The sequence below is a fragment of the Pelodiscus sinensis genome, chromosome 9 (assembly GCF_052426305.1).
Source record: "Pelodiscus sinensis isolate ZL-2025 chromosome 9, ASM5242630v1, whole genome shotgun sequence".
NCBI classification, from domain to species: domain Eukaryota; kingdom Metazoa; phylum Chordata; order Testudines; family Trionychidae; genus Pelodiscus; species Pelodiscus sinensis.
In genome coordinates, this window is record NC_143060.1 from 60,321,951 (window position 1) to 60,343,836 (window position 21,886).

Consider the following 21,886-nt stretch of genomic DNA (forward strand, 5'->3'; position numbering starts at 1 on the left):
GAACCAGGGTTGTCTGGGTAACCCGAACTCTGAGCATTCAGACTTTCCAGGGGTTGGGTCTTTTAGGAGTCACCTTCTCTCTTGGGTTTAACAAAAAGGTTGATGGTTTTGAAGGTTAATTTCTCCCGCCCAGGACCCATCTCTGCTTTACATTAGGAGAGAGGAAATATCAGAAGGAATTAAAACAGTTACGAAGCCAGCCCCTTGTGGGCGCCCAGGCAGAGGAAAAATGCAGTTTGGAAGGGCCGTCGCATGCTGCCTGCCATTTGGGGAGCAGTATCAGCCAGAAGTTACGGGCTGGGATTTTCTTTCAACATTCTAGGTTTATGTGGGTTTTAGGGGGCGGGGGAGGGTCTGACATAAAATCTAATTCCAGGAATCCTCCAGACACAGAGTGTGCAGCAGAGAGCTCAGTAAACATGACACAACAGCCGTCCTGTAATGGAATCGGTGCTGTGTATTAGCTGCCCCCTGCTCACGGACCTAGTTAGCGCATCAGCTTTCAAAGCATTCGCCTGTTGGCAGCCTGGACAGCTGGGCCGGGGGAAGGGGTTAGCAGAGGGAAGGGTACAAGGATGACATGGTTGAGGGGAATAGCAGACCAAAGACACCCTGCAGGGAGAAATGCAGCAGAGAAAACTGATTCCTAGAACAAGTAGCAGCAGGGGGCCCCAAAGGCCTGGCAGGCTCAGGGAGGTGTCCGTCAACTAGGACAGGGCACGTCAGACTTCTTCCCTGGGACAACTCGGTGGTACAACGTGATCTAGAAGGGGCGGTGCGGGTGGGGAAAGGAGCACAGTGTTTGCTTCCTGGATGTACAGTGACACAACAGCCACAGCTCAAGTGTTCCTAGCTACTCACGGCTGTTACTGAAAACGCGGCGGTTTCTGTGACTAGAGGATTAGCTGCCGTTCCGTCATGTAAGGAAAACTCAACCCCACTGTTGCTGTCTGGTTTCTCATGACTCATGAAGGGCCTCCACCCTCCCCTGCTTCTCCCATGCCCATCCCACTGTTGTTTACTTGAAAACATTTGCTGTCCTCCCCTGTCTGCTTATCTCCTCAGGCCCCTGCAGACAGAAATAGCTGCTTGGCTGGTGAACAAACATCCCCCCCCACCAGCTCTTGCGACTGGCCTGTGTTAGCAACGTCACTGAAGTTCTTCCCAACTGTTCATATTCATTCACAAAGAACTTGAACTCTCCGAGTAGGTCACGACAGCAGGATTCAATTTGTTCCCAGTCTGGCTCCGTTCCGAAGCAACTCTCCGTCTCACCCCTTTTTGGTCTTTGGGACGAGAGCTGTTCAGTCAGTGCTGGGTTGGACCTCTGCTGTCACCCAGCCACCTGCCTTTTGCCTTTAGGTACAGTATCCCCTCTCTTGCTGCTGCTGCTAGTTTGCCACAAACCCCGGAGAGGTAGCTGAATGTTTAGCAGGCCGGGCACAGGGGAGTTGTGCTAAACAGAAAACCAAAAACAGTGTCTTAAGGCAGCCTGCACCCCAAACTCTTCTGTACAAAAGCCAGACTATTGAGCTGGTCAAAGTGGGGGTTTTCTCACTAGCAAAAATGGTGTTGCAATAAAAATGGAAATTGTCATGGAATACAACATCCGTTTTCATCAATTTCTTGTGGACAAAAATTAAAAAAAGATTTTCTGCCCAGCTCTAGCGGTCAGGCACCACGCTGGGGCCAGCAGAGAGAAAGCGAGCCCTGAGGGTACCTGTACACAGCAGTGTTACTTCAGAATAAGACGCGCTTTTCCGAAAATCTAGATGCGCTTTTCCGAAAATGCTTTTAACGGAAAACTTTTCCGTTAAAAGCATTTCTGGAAAATCATGCCAGTGTAGACGTAGCCAGTATGTTCCAGCAAAACCCTGGAGGAGAACAGTGTCAGAGCCAGCGCCGCTTAATCTGAAGCCCAGGGAAAGATGGGGGAAGAATCCATGACAGGTGAATTAGCAGCAGAGCAGTTGGTAATTTTTCAGTCCAATGGAGTATACTTGGAAAATGCTGATGCGTTGTGGTAAAATGTTTCTCTGCATCTATTACAGATTAGATGAAACTTGCTCCAGAATGCAGGCAGGTTTTACTGGAAACCTGCTGATATTTCAGGGTCCACGGCTCTAGCTAGAAGCACCCCAGTGCTTAGAGCTCCACGCCAGGCTGGAGCCAGAGCTGGGGGCTGGAGTTTTAAGTCATGGGTGGGGAACCTTTTTTTGGGCCAGGGGCCGCTGACCCACAGAAAAATCAGTCGGGGGCCACACACAAGTGAGAAGCAAACAAAATAAAACAAAAACCAAACCCTCACTGACGTGGCCCCCCGACTTGAGAAGCAGAAAGACACTTTCCACATTCCACTCGCACACCAGAGCCGGGGGGTGGTCCGGGCTACGTTATTTTATGTGCTCCCGCCCCATGGGGGGACAGTGAGAGACTGGAATGCCAGTGTGGGCTCCCCAGTTCTGAGGGGGAGCCTCGAGGCTGGATCCAGGGAAGCCGAGGGCCACATCCTGCCCCTGGGCCTTACGTTCCCCACACATTTTAAGGTTTCAGCTTGCTTTCCAGGGGCTGACAGGTTCCCTGTCCCACAGCAGCTACCTGGGGCCTTGACGCTGTAGGATGTCCCCATCCAAACGTAACCTGTGCCTGCTTGGTGTGGCACTCTGCCCCCATCTAGGGGCCACTCAAACTGTGGGGTGGGACCCCAAAGTCGCTTTTGACCCTGTTTTAATGGGATTGCCAGGGCTGGCATTGAACTTGCTGGGGCCTAAGGCCGAAGCCTGAGCCTCATCACTTGGGACTGGAGCTGAGGTAATTTTTGTTGTCAGAAGAGAGACGCGATACAAGGAAGAACCACTGAGCTAGAGACTGTGAGCCTGCTACCGCCTTGGCCAATAGAGACGTGTCTGTTACTCTATGAAGTAGCCGTGGTGTCCAACACGCTAGCCACTAGCCATATTTGGCTATTTGGCCGGTTGAGTGTGGCTAGTTGGCTATTTCAGTAGCCATGGGTGGTTGGTGAAGGCAGGGATGGGGGAGGCAAGCCCCCAGGCCCACCTCCATCCCCACCTCTTCTGCAGAGGCCCCACCCCCACATGGAAGGCAGGGTGGTGCGCTGCGCACATGCTCCCTCCTTCGATCCGAGGGGAGGGGAGCGGGTGGATGCCCCGACCTCCCCAGCCCCAGAGGAGGGTGCACCCTATACTTAACACCCACCTGACTTCTCCAGCCCCATAGCACTGGGGGAAGAAGGAGGGCACGCCACATGGCTCAGCTGGCCTCTCCAGCCTCGGCGCACCAGCAGGGCAGCAACACCCTGCCCCCAGAACACTTATAGCAGGCGTTCTGGGGGCAGAGTGTGGGTGGGGCTACGCCTGGCAGTTTGGGAAGGCAGAGCCTTCCCCTGCCTTACACACTGGGCGCCCAAGGCAGTAGCCACTATAGCTGCTATTCCACGGCAGTAGAGGCTCATGCGTTAAGCCCCACAGGTCCCTGGTTTGATCCTAGCCATGCATGGGCTGCATCTATACATGTGAGAATTCTCTCTTGGTGCCCATTCCCTGGGTAACCACAGGGCCTTGAGTACCTGAGGCCAGTTAGCCCAGCGGTTCCACAAACCACTGGCGGCTGGGCTGCAGCAGCTGCCAGAGCTGAAGCTGGCTGTTCATGGCGGCTCTGGGGGCCAGGGCTGGGATATGTATTTTGTGGACTGGTAACATTTTATCTGCATCTTTGCAAATTCATTATTTACATAATTAATATGCAAATAAACTGTTACCTGTCTGCCAAATGTTTGGGAGCAGACTGGCTGGTCCGTGATATAAAAAAGGTTGGGCACCACTGAGTGAGACCACACTTCATCTGAAATGGCCAAGTTGTGCCTCATTGGCAGGCAGTGCCCTTTTATTGCTGACATCCCTTTCTAATTATTACCCCTTGTTTAGCAAGAGGAGGAATAGGAACCAGGGCCTCTTTCAAATCCTGTCTTGACTGATTTTATCGGAGAGATGAAGGGAGAAGACTGGAGAAGTGTAACCAGCCAAATTAATTCCCCACTGGTTTCTGCCATGCCCTGGACCACTCAATTTGAGTATTTTTAGCCAATCCAGGAGGCACAAGGCCTGGATCTATAGACTGTCCCTTTCCCCCCAGCTCCTCACGCCACCCAAGGGTTGGTCTGACATCAGCAGCTGAGGAGAGGCTCAAGTGTCCCAGCAACACCCGTGTCCGGGGTGACGTCAGAGCTGCACAGAAGCAGGGGCTGTTCTTTCAGTCCTCACACTGATCCCTGTCCCAACCAGAGCAAAACACCATCCTCCATTACCTCACAGCCTCGCATTCGGGTCCAAGAAGTGAGCGAAGGCTTCACCCTCGGCAGCAGCTGCGAGCTCTGGGGAAACAAGATCGGTCTGTTTGTAACGACGGAATTAAAGCCGAGAACAACAACGCTTCAGACCCGGCTGCATTGAATGCCGATTGTGGCAAAAGGTATGATTGTTGTCACGGGGCTTTTTGTGGTGGTCGGTCCCTCCCTTTCTCCCTCACCACTTCCATTCACCCCTCCTCTCCCCACTTCTTTTCTTCTGCAGCACTGCCTGTGTTTCCTCTCTTGGAAAGCAGCCACTTTAGGGAGGGTAGGGGACAGATCCAGCTCCTGTTCAAGTCAATGACAGTATGCCCGTTGACTTCAGTGGGAGGGAAGTAACCTTTAGGGCCACAGTTTCAAAGCAGCCTTTGCCTTTGTGTGGGCAGAGGGGCTGACTGTGAAGTTCTGAGGTAACCAAGGCCCATACTGGCACGTACAGACAGCATTAGAAAGCCAAACACCTCTGATTCCTTGATCTGAAAGCTAGTGGTTCATGTCTTGTGAGCCCTATAAGCTAGGCCCCACAAAACAGAGGAGCCAAGTTGTGGGTGTCCAAATTTTATAAACTGCTTCTGACCACATGGCTTTGAATTTTCAATTTGCTATTCAATATCTATCTATCTATCTATCTATCTACCTACCTACCTACCTACCTATCTATCTACTCCCTTTTCTAGTCAAACCCTTTTAATCTAATCTTTCAGCCAATTAGGAATCATTTTCAGCCTCACTTTCTTTGCACAGAAATGTTTTGATATTTTAGGCAGTATTTAAAAACAAAGTACCAACATGAATCATTGGGATTTTGTCTCAAATGCTGGTTCCCAAACTGAGCCACTGATGGGCTGCAGATGGTTTAACCAAAAATACCAACCACCTTCCTCCCCACCAACCCCCCAAAAAAACCCCACTGGGGAAAAAATTCTGTTGAGAAAAAAAAGGGGGAGACCAAAGTTGTTGAACAAAAAAAAGGACCCCAAGAGTTAAGCTAAAAAAATAAAATAAGATTAAAAAAAAAGCGTGATCCCTTTAAGAAATGCTTTTGAGGCTTTTTGGCCCTAACAGGCTGCTGGTGGCTGCCCAACCGGCCCTGAGGATCTAGGGATTTTTGCCTCCTGGCTGGGAAAAAATCAGAAAATACCAGACATTTTAGGTGTCTGGTATTTTCTGAAATTTTTTAATGGACAGGAGGAGAAAATACCGGACTGTCCGGGTCAATACTGGACACCTGGCAACCCTGTGATTTAAAGTGGCTGGTAACATGGGAATGGCTCACCCTCTTTGCTTCAAAAGCGGCGAGGAGTCCTGTGGCACCTTATAGACTAACTGAAGTGTTGGAGCATGAACCGGAGAGTGAAGAGCTGCGTCCCTTGCAGCAGTACTAGCCCTGTTAGGCCCGGTGCTTTGGGGAAGAGCTCTGAGGCCCACGTCTTACATGTGTAGGAGAGAATGGAGAGAAGATGCCACAGGACTATAAGGTGCCACAGGACTCCTTGCCGCTTTTGCAGATTCAGACTAACACGGCTACCCCTCTGATACTTGACACCTCTTTGCTTCAGGCACTCAATTGCAAAGAACTTTCAGGTCTGTAAAAGGAGCTGAGAGAACGGAGCAGGAGACGCCAGCTTCGTTGCCTCTATTACTGTCTACTGCCATGTAGGAACAGGAGGGGAAATGGAGCCACCCTTAGGGACTAGAGCCACAAGTTAAAAATAATTTACTTTCTTAATCTCACTTCAGGCGAGCGACTGGTGTAGTTACTCACAGGCCTGCTGGGACACAGCATGGAAGTTGGTCTCCAGGAATCTGACTACTAAGATGTGAAACTTTCCTCCTCCTCTTCTCCATCTTGCTGAAATCAGCCATCTGGCCTCCTGATGGTCACACCTTCTAGTATTTCTCCTCTGCAGGATTTCCTTCTCTCCATTCTCTCCTACGCATGTAAGATGTGGGCCTCAGAGCTCTTCCCCAAAGCATCGGGCCTAACGGGGCTAGTACTGCCGCAAGGGATGCAGCCCTTCACTCTCCGGTTCAAACCCAACCCAGCTTCCTACCTTCCTCTGATTGTCCGGTGGGATTGGTGAGGTGGCATCAATAACGGGAATTATGTGGCCTCTTTCTTGGCGGTTCCTGCAGAGCACTTAGCTAGGACTGACAGGGCCTGGAGACTGAACTTCCCTCTTCCCCAAGAGGTGGTCCCGGAAGGCCAGCAGTGAGACGTATTGATGGGCAGGCAGGAGACGCTTGCCCTGCTGTTGTCCATGCTTGGCGACCATAGAGGGGTTTGGTCTTGGGGCTCTCAAGGAGGTTCCTTTCACTCGCACGGAGCTCATTTAAAAATGGAAAGATCTAAGCAAGTTAAAGAACATGGTTTATACAAGCAGGAGAGGAGGGGCTGGCCAAGTGCGTCAGCTTCCGTCTCCCTGGGCCTCCAAACCTCCCACAGAGTCCCAAGGCTGTAGTCCAGACCTGCCGCCTCCTCTCCATTCCCCTTGGAGGTTCCACAGCTTCTTAGAAGCAGGAAGCAGGAAAAATTTGGCGGCGGGGGGTGGGGGGGAAGGGTTGCAGGCCTGCTGATGGGGGTGAGGTAGAGCCAAAGGGAACAGTTGCCCTGGGGCCTGGTGATTCAAAAGGGCCCAGAGCTCCTGGCTGCCACTGTTACTACCACAGAAGCGGCAGGAGCCCCAGGCTCTTTAAATCACCACCGGAGCCCCGCACAGTGCGCTCTGGGCAGAGCTGAGGGCTGGGGGAGGCCAGCATGGCACTGAGGGCTGGCTGTCTCTAACCCCGCCCTTTCCATGAAGCCCCCCCACCTTGCTGAGGGGCTGGCAAGTCTGTCAGCCCCCGGGAGGCCAGGCCTGCAAAACAATAAGGCATCGCAGTTCAGCAAAGACAATGTCTTGGGGGAAGGGCCTCAGTGTTATGGGGAACCTCGGCTGTAGATTAGGGCTGTTAACACGTAAGAACAGCGGGAAGGGCGGGCTGCTTTCTGAATCACGCTGCAGCTTCCACGTGCGCCCCAGGCTCCACCCTGTTTGGCTTGCGAGGGGGGATGAGCTCCCAGCCCAGCGGGGTAGGGCTACAGCGAAAAGCGTTGCCGACTCTGAGGGCGGGCCCCAGCAAGAGTCGAACTCAGAATCTGTCGCGGCACCCTCCTCGGGGGACCACGGATGCCGCGTCATTTGGAGAGAGAGAGAGAAACCAAACCAAACGGCAAAGCGGCTCCAAAGAAGAAAGTGCCAGTTTCGCATAACGGGGCGCTGTCCTACTCAACAAGAGAGGTCTCATCCCAAACCCTAATCAAAGGCAGCTGGCTAGCTTGTGGCTGTCTGCTTTGGGGTGTCTTGCACTTGCCTCAGAAGCATCTAGTGCTGGCCATGTTGGAGACAGGATTCTGGATCCAATCTGGCCACGGGCTAACATAGAAGAAGAAAGAAAGAGGAGACATCACTTCCCCTCTTCCCAGATAAGGTGTCTATTGGCAGGGGAGCCAACAGTCATGCTGGGCCCCGGCCATAGTGTGTGGGGGTAGTTGGCTCCATGCATCTGGAAGGGGCGTGGCCTATGGCAAAAGAGGCGGGGCCAGCGCAGCCAGCTCCCAGCACCATCCGGAGCACTCTGCATTGTGCCCCCCAGCGCTTAGAGCTACCCAGAGCGTGCCATCAACCCCAGGGGCAGTTGCCCTCTTTCTCCCCTCTGTCCATGGGCCTTTCTGTCAGGGAGCCACATCCAGTGAGGAGGAGCAAGCTGTCTTGTAGAGAAGTTTCGTTGGCATGGCAACCGCGGACGTTAGATGAGCGGGGACAGGCTAAGATTGAAAACACAAACCAACGCAGAAGCCCCAGTCCCATGCTGGAAACATCAATCATCAGCTACAACCACCACCTCTCAGATTTCTCCTCTCCAGGATTTGTGAAGGGTACTTCGATCACTGAATAATTTACGCTGTCTGGTTCACACCAGGTTCATGGAGGACAAGCCCACCAATGGCTATTCGCCATTATGGGTAGGAATGGTGCCTGGAGCATCAGTTTGCCAGAAGCTGGGAATGATTGAAAGGGGATGGATCACTTAATGATTCCCTGCTCTGTTCATTCCCTCTGGGGGCACCTGGCTTTGGCCCCTATCAGCAGACAGAACACTGGGCTAGATGGACTTTTGGTCTGACCCAGTCTGGCTGTTCTGATGTTCTTACATGCACTTTTATTGGCTGCTTATGTTTCACTCGCATGGTTGGAGCCAACGAGCCCAACTGCAGTGCCGTTGTCCTGACTTTTTGTGGATTCCTCTTCTGTCTTTCCACTGTGACGACCTCAGTGCCTCTAACGCACTAGACACGGTTGGATCAACTGCAGTTTACATGCACAAATCTCAGTGCATTTTGTTTTCCAGGTCCATTATATACCTGCCAAAGAGTTTCATTTTGCCAGCAGGATGATTTCACTCTTTAGCATGCTGGCTTTTCCGCTCTTTGTTCAGATGCTGCCTGTTTCTCTGAATAGTGGGTAAACGGTCAGCAGGTGAAAGGTTGGTTACTCTTCCTTGTATATTAATCCTTCCATCTGTCAGTGTGTCTCTCCAGTCTCTGCTCATGAAAGGTTTCATGTTTCCCCACTGCTACCCCTTTAATGTACAAAGGAAACACATTCAGGTTTGGGCAAAGTCCCCTTGAAAAAGAGGCTGGGGTTGTGCTGAGCTCATAAAGAAAATGTTTTCCATGACTTTGCCCCGTGTTGCATGCAGGGCTCTGCCCTCTAGCTAAACCACAGCTCATAGTCCATGGACATCCTGAATGCATTTATGTGTATGTAGGCAATTGCATCCAGGCTCTGTGTGGGCGGTTAGACCTGGTTTACCTGTTTGGCTGTCGGATTTGCAACTGCAAATCAGGCTTAATGCTTCCTTGTGCACATAAGTATACATGTGCAAGTGTACGGCAGATATACCTCTGAAGGGTTAACCAGCTTCAGTTGTGATCATGTCCCTCTTCTTTCCCCGGTCTGCAAAAGTTCTAGCAAACGAGTTTACTGGTTGGAATATTCACCTAAACAACAAAACTTGAAAAGTGTCAGCGGGATAGCCATGTTAGTCTGTAACCTTAAAACAACAAGTAGTCCTGTGACACCTTAGAGACTAACCAAAATATCATAGAATATTAGACCTGGAAGGGACCTCGAGAGAGCATCAAGTAAATATATAAGATGATGAACTTTCGTGGGTAAAAAGCCACTTTATCCGATGAGTTGGAGTGGAAATAACAGAATCCAAGGGTATGTCAACACTGCAATGCAACCCTGCATCTTTCGCTATTTCGAAATATAGCGGATGCGCTATATCAGCATCCCTGTAACCTTCGTTCCGTGAGGAATAAGGGATGTCTCAAAATAGTGCTTTATTTTGAAATTTGGCACTGTGTAGACAGCACCAAATTTCAAAATACGCTCATTCGATTTAGATTCGGAATAAGCTATGCAATATGCATAGCACAAATTATGTCATTTATTCTGACAGAAGGGTGCTGTCTAGATCCCCCCCAAGATATATATATAACAGCAAAAGCAGTCACCTGTCAATTGTAGAACCCGTATTAATGCAGCTAATTAAGTGGACTGGATGTGTTTCATTCATAGCTTTTGATGTGAAAATGCAAATGTCAAAGGCAGGGCAAATTGCCTTTATAGTGCGTTAGCCTATCAATATCTTTATTCAAGACCAGAGTAACAGTGTCACATTTGTAGATGAATTCTAGTTCTGCAGCCTCTCTCTGAAATTGAGTGGCAAAATTCCTTTGTAGACAAATGGCTACTTTTAAATCCACAATTGAGTGTCCAGGCAGGTTAAAAAGTTTCCCTACAGGCTTATGTGTGTTACCATTTCTGATGTCTGATTCGTGTCCATTTATCCTTTGTTGCAGAGACTGTCTGCTTTGGCCAATACACATGGCAGAGGGGCATTGTTAGTTGCAGAAATTATTGGCAAGGCATTTCAAATCTATAAAAAAAAAAAAAAAGAAGAAATCTACAATCTCTTTGTGGCCAATGCACCACCAGCAAAAGAGGTAACATTCACTGACTCAGTGACTCATTATTAATTATTCACTCAACTGCGTTAAGGAACAATCTTGAACTAATGAAGAGAGGATAAGATGATCCAATAGCCACTCCAGCTTCCATGATTCTATTATAATAGCATGGTGGTTTTGCTGATATGTCTATTAAAATAAGGTCCTTATGGCTGATTGGAACATTAATTTACGTGGCAGCTCCGTCTACTGCTGCAGATCTGTGGTGCGGGGCGGGGGGCTGACCGCTCTATTTACACTCTAAGCACTTCTATTTCAGGCTCTCTATGTGTGCTAAAGTTCAGAGCTATTCCTAGATGGATCAATAACTCCGAGCCACTACAGTTCAGTGCCTTTCCCGCATCCCCACTTCCCAGTAACGAGAGATTTGTCATTTTCCTGGACTTTGAAAGCCATGAGGAGCCTGGATGAATCTGGTTCTCTCTCTCCTAAAGCCATTCAGAACACACTGTGGTTGAAGGGGGACTCCTGTCAGATTGCATGTCATCTCATCCGTTGTTATTGAATCTATAGTGCACCCCCTTGTGGAAAAGGAGGCAAACTCGAGTAAAGAGATAATGAGATGCATGGACATATTTTGATTGTGGGGGCTGGAAGTGTCTACGGGCCCTAATAATTACACAAAGCAAAAGCTTTTGTGTCATAGTTTGGCAGCAGAAAGAAAAAGACTAGTAATTTCACAGAGCTTTTTAAACTTCGTTAGTCATCTCTTATGTGTCACAGAAATACTTGTGCTCACATTGACTTGCATGCCGGCCTACACACACACACCAGCAGCAACTGATGCTTGGCCACACACACACACACACCAGCAGCAACTGATGCTTGGCCCTGAGATTGTCCAATCCATCCTATGCTGGGAATGCTTGGATCTCCCCATATGACATGTGGGGGATGTTCTGTTCTTGATAGAGCTGGCCTGGAAATGGATGTCTTTTCCCATGGAAAATGTAGACAACAATGTTTTTTTGCATTGTATTGGGAGAAGGGGGGTGGGAGAGTGTTGGCCAAAATTATATTTAAAAAAATGAAAGCTGCTTTGGGGTTTTTTGTTTTGTTTTGCAACTAGCAGAATTTTTTCATTAATTCCTAGAGTGCTTGTGGGCTTTGATGAACCTACTCAGGGGTTCAGTGACGTGTTTGGGTCAGGGTCAGGGTCAGAACTCAGACCTACCTTCCCAGATTTCTGCATGTGTAACGCCACCAGGCAGAACCGAACCTGCAACCACTGTGCAGGAGTTTCTGCAGCTTGCGCTAAAAGCCAGCTGGCTCTCGGCTAAGGCTTTAGAGCAAACTCATTTGCACGCTCTCTCTGGAACTGTTCCAGGTGCCACTCCATGGGACTGTGCACCCCATCGGGTAGGTGTGTGGATGACACATGCACCTATTTTTCATACTCCAGAACAAGAGAGAGCCCTTTCTGAATAGGAAACACGCTTCTCTTTGCCTGCTACAACAGCTAGTCACCTACATCTGCCAGCCTTCGTACTTGGGTTGCTTTCTTCTGCACATGGAAGAAACAGTTCTCTCTGCATGTCTTTGCATCAGTGAAGCACCTGTCTTCCATGTTCCGCCGAGGGCCCTGTTTCTGCCTGGGCATGCTCCTAAGCAAGTGATGCACAGACCTAGTAGAGAGACAAACAGCTGAGGAAGATGCGCCAGTCTCAATAAGTATGAAAGTCACATTCAGCAGAAAGGACTCTGCCTTCCGTAAACAGGACAGCCTTTTTTTTTCTTGGGGGGGTGGGGGAGGAGAGGGAGATGTGTCACACATGAGAGGTTCCCATTTGGTTAGTTGTATAAACATTGTCCACTCTTGCTTCCGAGTGCTTCTGTGGGGCTAGAGCTCATTGTGCACCATGCTTGGGGAAAGGGTCTGGGGGTAACTTCACTGCGGCTTTGTTGTTTGTTCTGAGTTCCATGCAAACAATAAAACATCTGTTCCCGAGCCCTGCAGCTGGCCCCAAGTGTAATGACGTTAGTATTAATTATCCTCTGGGATGGGGGAGGGGAAGGCAGGGCAATGGTGCAGCTTTCCCTAACAAAAATAGCAAACCACAACAGCAGCTTGGATGTCTGTATTAAAGATCCTTGCCTATGCACAAACAACAGGCCTGCTCAGGAGCAGACCTGGAAAAGCCAGCCCTTCTTATGTAGGGGGGAGACTTCAGTCTTATTTTAAACACATACAGTTAGCTTGAGGTGTCTCTCAGCACATCACTGCTAGGTTCAGTGGGGTTACATCACTGGCGCAGATTGGAGAATCAGGCTATTTTGTTATGATCAATCATAGAACACTAGAACTGAAAGGGACCTCAAGAGGTCATCGAGTCCAGTCCCCTGCCGTCATGGCAGGATCAACAACCGTGTAGATCATCCCTGATAGACGTCTGTCTAACGTGCTCTTAAATATCTCCAGTGATGGAGATTCCACAGCCTCCCTAGGCAACTTATTCCTGTGTTTAACCACCCTGACAGTTAGAAAGTTTTTCCTAATGTCCAACCTAAACCTCCCTTGCTGCAATTTACCTCATTGCTTTTTGTCCTATCATCAGAGGCCAAGGAGAAGAATTTTTCTCCCTCTCCCTTTTAGGTACTTGAAAGCTACTATCATGTCCCCTCTCAGTCTTCTCTTTCCCAAAACAAACAAGCTCAATTCCTTCAGTCTTCCCCCATAGCTCACGTTTTCTAGACCTTTAATCATTCTTGTTGCTCTCTCTGGACCTTCTCCAATTTCTCCACATCTTTCTTGAAATGTGGTGCCCAGAATTTGACACAATACTCCAACTGAGGCCTAACTAGCGCAGAGTAGAGCAGAAGAATGACTTCTCATGTCTTGCTCACAACACTCCTGTTAATGCCTCCCAGAATCATGTTTGCTTTTTTTGCAACAGTGTCACACTGTTGACTCATGTTTAGCTATAACCCCTAGATCCCTTTCTGTAGTGCTCCTTCCTAGACAGTCGCTTCCCTTCTGTATGTGTGAAACTGATTGTTCCTAAGTGGAGCACTTTGCATTTATCCTTATTAAACTTCATCTTGTTTACCTCAGACCATTTCTCCGGTTTGTCCAGATCATTTTGAATGATGACCCTGTCCTCCAAAGCACTTGCCACCCCTCCCAGCTTGGTATCATCTGCATACTTAATAAGTGTACTCTCTATGCCATCATCTAGATTGTTGATGAAGATATTGAGCAGAACTGGTCCTAAAACTGACCTCGGCGGTCTATACAGACATTATGGACCTTTCAAAGGAACAGGGATTTCTTGAATGCATAAATTACAACCATTTGCATCCAACATGTTTCTAGTCAAAATATGTAATGCTCAGAATAAGGACGCAATCCAGCACCCAAAATATCACAGAAAGACTCCTATTGACTTTACGAGGTTTTGGATCAGGCCTTAAGAGAATCCAATAGATATAGCCAAGGAACCAAGAACTGTGGGGCAAATTGCACTTGACCATGATGGCAAGAAACCTTGGGTTCCAGAGCTCTCTGGTGGCACACAAACATTGAAAAAGGGAGGCTTTCATTTGATTAAATACACAAAGGAAAATCAGTGCGGACTCCCTAATTTCTTTTGCTATTAAATTCCATTTATTTTTCCGCTGCCTCAAAGTGTCCGTGTGCCACAGAATTTTGTACCAAAAGCTAGAGTGAATCAGGACATGTTTTTTGATCTGGTAAAACATCTGGAGTCTAGACAAAAGCCATAGAAACCATTTTTATGAACAGTTTTTGGAGGGTTGTCAAAAAAATCAACGCCCTGATCCTGTACATTTTCCAGCAATAGGCAGCCAAACCCATCAAAACTTTTGATGAAAATCCCCCCTAATTTTGTCAAAACCACACATTTACCACATAATGGCCATACTGAGGAAAGTTAATTCCCCCCCATTTTCTCCCCCCCAAAAAGGCCTATGAAATTTTTGCTTGCGCCACTGGCACCTTGTAGCCATTGTTGAGTGGGGAGTGGAAGTTTGGCAGCTCAGAAGGGAAAGGTTGGAGCTCCTGGCCACCGAGAAGCCAAGAAAAGGCAGTTTTGGTTCCATTGGAAGTGGGCGCTGTTTTGGCTATGGGGAGAGAACAAGTTTCGGTTTTCATTTCCCCTTGTAAGTAGGTCTGGAGGTGGTTTTACATTTTTGGAAGCAACTTGAACTCCTAAGTTTTCTTCCCCACCATGCGCTTTTTTGCCAGCAGCTAACGCATGATCTCTGGGTGGGTCTGCTAGGACGATCCACAGTAGGGCTGCCATTCAGACTGTCATCCTTAGGTTTCCGAGTCAAGTTCCCATTCAGGCTAATGAGGCCGTTCACCTCTCACAGAGCGATTGTTTCAGGCGGGCAACAAACTCAGGCGGACGGTGTTGTATTGGTTTACAATTAGCGACTCTCCGGAAGCATCGCTGTGCAACTACAGGCACTTGGGCTATTTCCACCCCTCAGTCCAATTGTCCTCGGCCCCAAGGCTGCTTCCTCCTTCTGTTCCCCGTGCTACCATGCCACCGCACCCCCCACGCACGCAATAGGGAGGCAGCTACAGAGAGAGAGAGAGGAGAGAGCATCACAGTCCGTGTGCTGGTTTTCAGACAGGAGCAGCCAAGAACTAGTCACAGGAGTCCTTTCCTCAGCTCCCTGCTAGGAGCTCCGGTGTAGACAAGGATCCTGCAGCAGCCCGTGCCTGTAACACTCTGGGGGTGACACTGCTCTGGGCCAGCCCAGGCCGCTCACGCCTCAGCCAAGCAAGCTGAAGCTGCTGGCCCAGGAAACTCCCACAGGCCTTGCTCTTTACTGTGAGCGGGGCAGGCCGTGGGCTCCGATTCCATGGTCACAGAGCGGGCTGGGCAGGCGCAGACAGAACGGTCTGGCTGCAGCACAGATGCCATCGTTTCAGAGCACGTGACGTGTGAGGGGGCAGCAGGCTGCTTTTGAAAGCAAACATGCTTTAAACCCAGAGGGCCGGCGGGAGGATAAACAGAAAACCCTCTTGTTCCAGAAAGGCCCTGGGGAGCCGAAACCCGCTGGAATGCGTTGTTTAGTTTATATTTAGCGCTGAGCAACAGCCCAGTAGAGTCCCAGGAGCCAGAAATAGGCACTGAGGAAAAAAGTCCCTCAGCCTGGCAATGAGGCATTGTCGGGGCGAGCAAGCTGTATTGCAGCAGCCTGTACTAGTATAGGAAAGGCCAGGCAAGCCGCCTCATGAGGGCACGGTTAGTCTGGTCAAAAAGGGCTTTCCACCAGTCTCTCTCTGCCTATATGTGAGGGAGGTAGTTACACCTCCATCGGCTCTTTTTATACTGGCATCACCAAGTCCACACTAGGGCTTTGGCTGACATAACTATATTGGCAGAAAACTCGCCTCACCCTCTACCTGAACGCTTTAGATCTGTAAAACTTTCCAGGGTAGATTGAGCTTGATTTTAAGCAAGTATCTAGTCCCACTGGGGTCAACCAATGTTCCCTCTAATTTTTTCCATCCACGTGCAGAATAAATTTTGTTATATGCACCGAGGCTACATGCACTACCAATAGAAACATATGCTGCTAGCTATGGATGCTCTGCTAATCAGCTGGGTGGCACCTGAACCTCTCCTGGGCGGCTGTCCAAGCGCTCAGCTTACAAGCTGTCAACCGGACACTGTACATGCATAAAGCTATGCATCTGTTGAAATGCCTTGCTGATGTGAGGCCATGGAGATCAGACCCGGCTTACAGGCTTGCTTTTATTTATGCATGTCAGCGCTGGGGCAAGGAACTAGCTCAGATTAATAAACCTCCTTGGAGAAAAGAAAGCAATGATATAGTCGAGGAGAGTGGCTTTTAGCTCCCTTGGGGTGTTCTATACCTGTATTACCCCATGCACGGTTCTCACCGGCATTTCTCCAGGGAGGGAGAGCACGAGGATTTCTGCATAAATCCTGCCTTGTTCATAAAGTGATCTAATGGCTCTACCCTCGTCCCCCTGTCCGCAGGCCTCTTGTGGAATACCCTATGGCCAGGTTGCAAGCCTGAGAAAGCGCAGGTGCGGAGACAAAGCAACTCCAGCAATCCAGCCTCCCCTTTTCTTGGTTCCCCCACCTTCTTGAATCCCTGGCTCCATTGTCAGACGAGGCAGCTGAAGAAACGGGCTCTCGGCTGAGTTATATAAGCCTGAAGACAAACAGCTGATGGCCCGCCGTCGCCCCCTCCGTTCGCTTGGCTTCCCTGTAGGGATCGCAGGGTTGTTTTGAAATAATAGGTGATACGGGCTTGCCAAAGTTAATACACCGCTGGCCTCGTTCACCCCTCTGAGACCGGGGTTTGCTGCCAATGTCAATTCATTCATCGTGATGGGCTAGCGCATACGCCGAGCACATTTTCTGCAGGCCCAGAGGGGCACGGAGGCAGCGCGGGACCTTACAACGCCCTCACCCAGTGGCCGGGGATTATCAGAGCTCAGCATGCGGTGGGCACATGCCTTGCTGGGATTGCTGCCAATGCCGGGAAGATGAACCAGGGAGAGCCAGCGAGGTTCTGTCCCGCGTGCTCCACACCAAGGGTGGCAGAGAAAAGTGGGCCAGGGAGCCTGGAGTAAGACTCATGGTAACCTAGCAGAATGCGGCCGAGACTGGTTCTGCACAGCCAGGTGAGGACTAACAGGGGCAGTCCTGGGGTGAGTAGCAGAGCGTGATGGGCCTGATGTGGTGCAGGCATTTCGGTAGCTACCAAGTGCTGCCAGGTCTGTGTGTGTGTTCACCCGTCGCCCCACCCCCTTTCTGCGGGTGGAAATGACAACTCAGGCTGCAAAGCGCGAGAGAGGAAAGCCCATTGAGAATTGGGACCTAGTCCTGCCCCGGCCTCCTCTTCCCGACATCCTTATATACAGTGGAGCGTCACGTACTGCCTAGCCCATGTCAGCTGAGCTGTGCAACCAGGGGAGGCCCCACTATAGCCAGCCCCCACCGCTGCCCCAGAGAGGGGCTGGGCAAAGTAGGGAATGAGGGAGAAAGTAGGGGTCCCCGCTTTCTAGTCCCTGAACAGCCCACACCCTTGCTCCGCCCCTTCCTCCGCGTCCCCACCCTCCCTCCCAAGCCCCAGAGACTCACCTGCCAGTTCTGCAGCCAGGCTGGGAGGAGCTGGGGTGGAGCCAGCCCAGTTGTGGCTCAGTGGCGCTTGGGCCTGGGTGGGGAAATCGAGGCACAGGGGAGGGTCCATCCCTGGAGAGAGGGGCTGGGTCTGGAAATCGGGAGAGCGTTGAGCCCTGGAGTGAGGGGCTGCGATGGCACAGGGCACAGTGGGGCCGAGGGGGTGTGTGTGTCTGTCCTTGGAGCTACGGGCCAGGATGGAGACATCGGGACACAGAGAGAGGGTTTGGGCCCCACAGCGAGGGGATGGGGAGGGGAAATCAGACCAGAGCGAGAGGTTGGGCAGGGGGGATTGGTTCCCGTAGTGAGATGCTGCGGGGGGGAAATCGAGGCATAGGGGTGAGTCTGCTCTGTGAGTGAGACACCGAGGAGCAGAAATCAGGGCAGCGCAGGATGGGGGTGGTCCCTGGAGCAAGGGGCTACGGGTGGGGGGAGGGAAATCAGGGCACAGTGACAGCAAGGTGGGGCGGGTCAGTGCTAGGAGTGAGAGTCTGCGGGGAGAAAATGAAGGCACAGGGGAAGGGGGCAGGAGAAACCCCCCTTGGATGGCGCCTGTAACTACGCTGGAGCCTGGGCTGGGAGCCAGCCGGTTCTCTCTCAGTCCTGCTGGTGGGGGTGGGAAGAGCAGCTGTTTGACTGGCCGCTCTGATGGAAAACCCCAGCCTCCTGGCACCTTACGGGGGTGGATGGGCTTCGGCTACTGGGGAGCGTGTGCCTTATATACCGTAGCGTCAGCGTGTGGTGATTGTACAGGCGGTACAGGCAGTCCCCGGGTTACATGGATCCGACTTACATCGGATCCCTACTTACAAACGGGGTGAGGCAACCCCGCACTAGCTGCTTCCCCCCAGCAGACCAGGGAGACGCGGAGCTATCGCCCCCCCCCCAGCAGACCAGGGAGACGCGGAGCGGCTTTTCTCAGCAGACACCTCAGCTTGAGAATAAAGGACTGAGGGAAGTGAGGTGTGGGAGAACAAAACTGAGCTCTGGAGAAATGTTTGGCTAGAGTTTCCCCTACAATATGTACCAGTTCCGACTTACATACAGATTCAACTTAAGAACAAACCTACAGTCCCTATCTTGTACGTAACCCAGGGACTGCCTGTACTTTGGGCTACTTGCAGAACTCCCATAGGTAAGTTGTATACAGGATGCATAGGTAAGTTGTATACAGTTGACTCACAAGGACAAGCAGATTTGCTTCCATTGGCAAATACCAAACAAACCGCCCAACCGCTTCCAGGCTCCCACACACCATGACACGTGGTACGGGTAAGACGTTAGCAGGACATATTTGAGAGGTGTAACATCCGTATTCATGCTGGTTTTGAGAGCTGGCTGCCTGTTGAGTCAGATGCTGCAATACCTACACACAGCCTGCAGGAACTAGTCAAACCCATCCAACGTTCAGCCCACTAGCCGGCTTTCCCATTAAGCAGGGCACGGTGCTGGTTTTTAGGTCTGGCCTCACAGAACACCAAGGGGGTGGATAGACATGCTGGCTAGCAGTTCCCATGCAGCCTGGACGTCGCGGTCTCCAGTAGGCTAACGCCAGTGTTTTTGGCCTTGCGAAATCTTGGACTTTAAAAACGCCACTGATGCAGCTGTGACATTTGTCGGCCCCGCTCTTGAGACCATTATAATGTGCAGGCAACACATTTCCTAAACTAAAATAAGGAAAACGGAAGAGGCACTCTTTAGCTTTTAATGCCCCAGAAGACAGAAAGCGGGGGTCAGAGTGCAACCGAGACGACCGACAGTTCCAAAGAAGCGCAGATTATTTAATGAGTTGCAGAAAGAAAATAATTTAGTCCTCATGTGACATGGCTACATGCTGAGTGTGTTCTACACCGTAACAAACATATCAATCAGCTATAGAGTGCCATAGAAAATACTAGCAGACTTACCCGGTGTTGCCCAGGGCCTACAGGGTAGCGGATTAGTGGTGTGGGGCGGATGCAGGAGTCAGGGCAGGGCCTTGGAGATGGGGGGCAGAGTAGGAGGCTGGGGACATGGCGGGTGAGAGTGAGGGTTGGGGGGGTGAGGAGGGGCTCAGGTTGTGGGGGGGTCCCATCTGGCAGGTCTTTCCCTCCCCCCCACATGGGGGGACCTCTCCCCCACCCAGTCCCCCAACTGGCAGGGGCCTTCTCTCTCCCCCAGCCCCCCCCCCAGCTGCCAGGGGCCTTCTAGCTCCACCCAGGCCCCCCCAGCCACCAGGGGCCTATTCCCTTCCTCCTCCCCCCTGTCCGGCACTGCGGCCAAGGGCAGAAGCGTGTGTGGAAGTGGGGCTACTTACCCGGTCTGGTAGCAGGCAGGATGCTAGAGCCCCAGCCCTGCCAGGTGCGCTCTTGGTGGGCTCTCGGCAGTATCGCTCTCCCCTGTGTGCTCGCTGCCCCCCAGTGGCCACTCTCAGTATCGCGTCCCTCCTCTCTGTGCCCCTCCCTTTCCACGTTTCGGAAAACAGTCCCATTCCCAGCACTTCCCATTTTCTTGACACAACCAAGCCCTGACCTTGCTAATTAGGAGGAGAGGAAGCTGCATACCGAATTTGGTGGTCCTCGCTCTTCCCATTTAGGAGAAGTTCTTGAACCCATGGACTCACATGCAGCCACACAGACTCACAAACAGAGGCACAAATCGCTAATCTAATATATAAAGGAGAATGTTTGTAAGTTTGTGCGCTAATAACTTGGACGCTATAAGAGCTACCGCAACCAAACTTTGCATGGGACAACCTTTCATCCAGGAGAAGGTTTTAAGATACTTTTGGACCTGATGGGGCCCAAGCTCAGGCTGTAAAAATAAAAAAGTAACCCACCACACTGTGCTGCAGGGGCCCCCTGACCCTAGGTCCCATGCCCGTCCCCTGCGGCCCCCAGCATCATCTGGGACTCATCCCCTCCTGCCTGCGAGGTTACATAAGCGACCCTCTTCTCCCCACTCTCCCCGCCAGCACGCAGTGCCCCAACCCCCATGCACACAACGGCTCGGGCATCCGCCCTGTCCCCCCCGTGGCACCTGCAGCCCTGGGCGTGAGCTGGGGCACCCTTCCCACGTGTAACCTCCCCTCCATCTGGGTTGCACCCCCCCCCCCTCCTGGGGATAACATGGACCTATATTTTAATCCCTATAGAAATCAGTGCAACTTTTCTACCATTCAAAAAAAGATAATGGACTACTGTTTTTTACATTTTGTTCCTCCGGTTTCCCGAGCAACACCAGGTAACTCCAGATAGTATATATATCTATATAGAGAGAGAGAAATAAAGAGAGAGAGCACACATGATAATGCATTTAATATATACCTTGATTTCTGAATTGTGGTATGCACAGAATAATGCACCAAGCACCCGAATTGAAAATCCTTTGGAACACGATTTTTACGTTTTTACATCTCCACCCATTGCATGCAGAAATGATACACTTCCTCGCATTGCTGCCAAAAAAGGCAGAGGTGGAAAGCCAGTAGGGGAAATGTCAGTTCCAAGAAACTTCTAAGAGACCATATGAGCAAGTGTAAAAATGTGTGTGGGGGGAGGAGGGGAAGAATTATCATCGATATGTCACATCATCCTAACTTATAACTAGTGCTACCACCCGCTCTCTCTCTCTCTCTTTCTATATATATATATATATATTGCTGTCGTTATACTGTTCTATATAGTCTGTATTTTTTTTTTTTGCATTCCTATTATTTGACAGTTGATTGAATTAGATTTTTTGAGTTTGGTCTGACCGGGAACTCTGGGTTGAGCCTGCATGCTTGGCGCACGTTTAACATCACCCGCATTACGCACTCACCGCGCCATGCTGATACACTCCCAAACCGAGCTGAATGCGCATGAGTACAACCACCCAGTGTTGTTCACGTTTGTTGTGGGCCAAGGCCGAATGCTGGGTACCCTTGACAGCGTGGCTCTCTCTCACCACCAGAAGTTGGTCCAATAAAATATGACTCCCCCACATCCTAAATCTGACCCGAGGGCAGGGGAACTGCACATTTTTAGCAAAGCCTTTCATTTTGCTGTGGACCCAGCAGCACTGAGCTTGTTTGGCAGCGCAGGAGACTGGAGGGGGCCACTGCACGTCCCCCTCCCCGCACTTTCTGATTTGGGCACACAAGAGGAAAGCCGCGGGGATGCTCCAACCAGGACAGGGATGGGAGATACGGTTAATAAGATAAATCCTGCAAAGCTGGATTAGAGAAGATTTCGTAAGTCGGCCACAGGACCTTATAATCCCCTCTGGGGATGGGGGCAGTGCAGGAAGGGCTAACGAGGGGCCTTCCTTAGAGACAGCTCTGTAGGT

The 21,886-nt window shown here is 50.7% G+C and overlaps 1 long non-coding RNA gene across 4 annotated transcripts in view; it reads left to right on the forward strand.

Moving 5' to 3' along the window:
- Positions 1 to 4,204: 4,204 nt before the first annotated feature.
- LOC106732277 (uncharacterized) overlaps positions 4,205 to 21,886 on the forward strand; it is a 46,339-nt gene continuing 28,657 nt past the window's right edge. Inside the window, exons 1-5 of one of the 4 annotated variants that reach the window (XR_016350288.1) lie at positions 4,205 to 4,488; positions 6,107 to 8,893; positions 10,281 to 10,424; positions 10,708 to 10,864; positions 16,427 to 17,079. This is a non-coding gene — a long non-coding RNA (uncharacterized LOC106732277). The remainder of the gene's footprint in view (positions 4,489 to 6,106; positions 8,894 to 10,280; positions 10,425 to 10,707; positions 10,865 to 16,426; positions 17,080 to 21,886) is intronic. The other 3 variants (XR_012906037.2, XR_012906039.2, XR_012906038.2) reach the window with 3 other exon arrangements.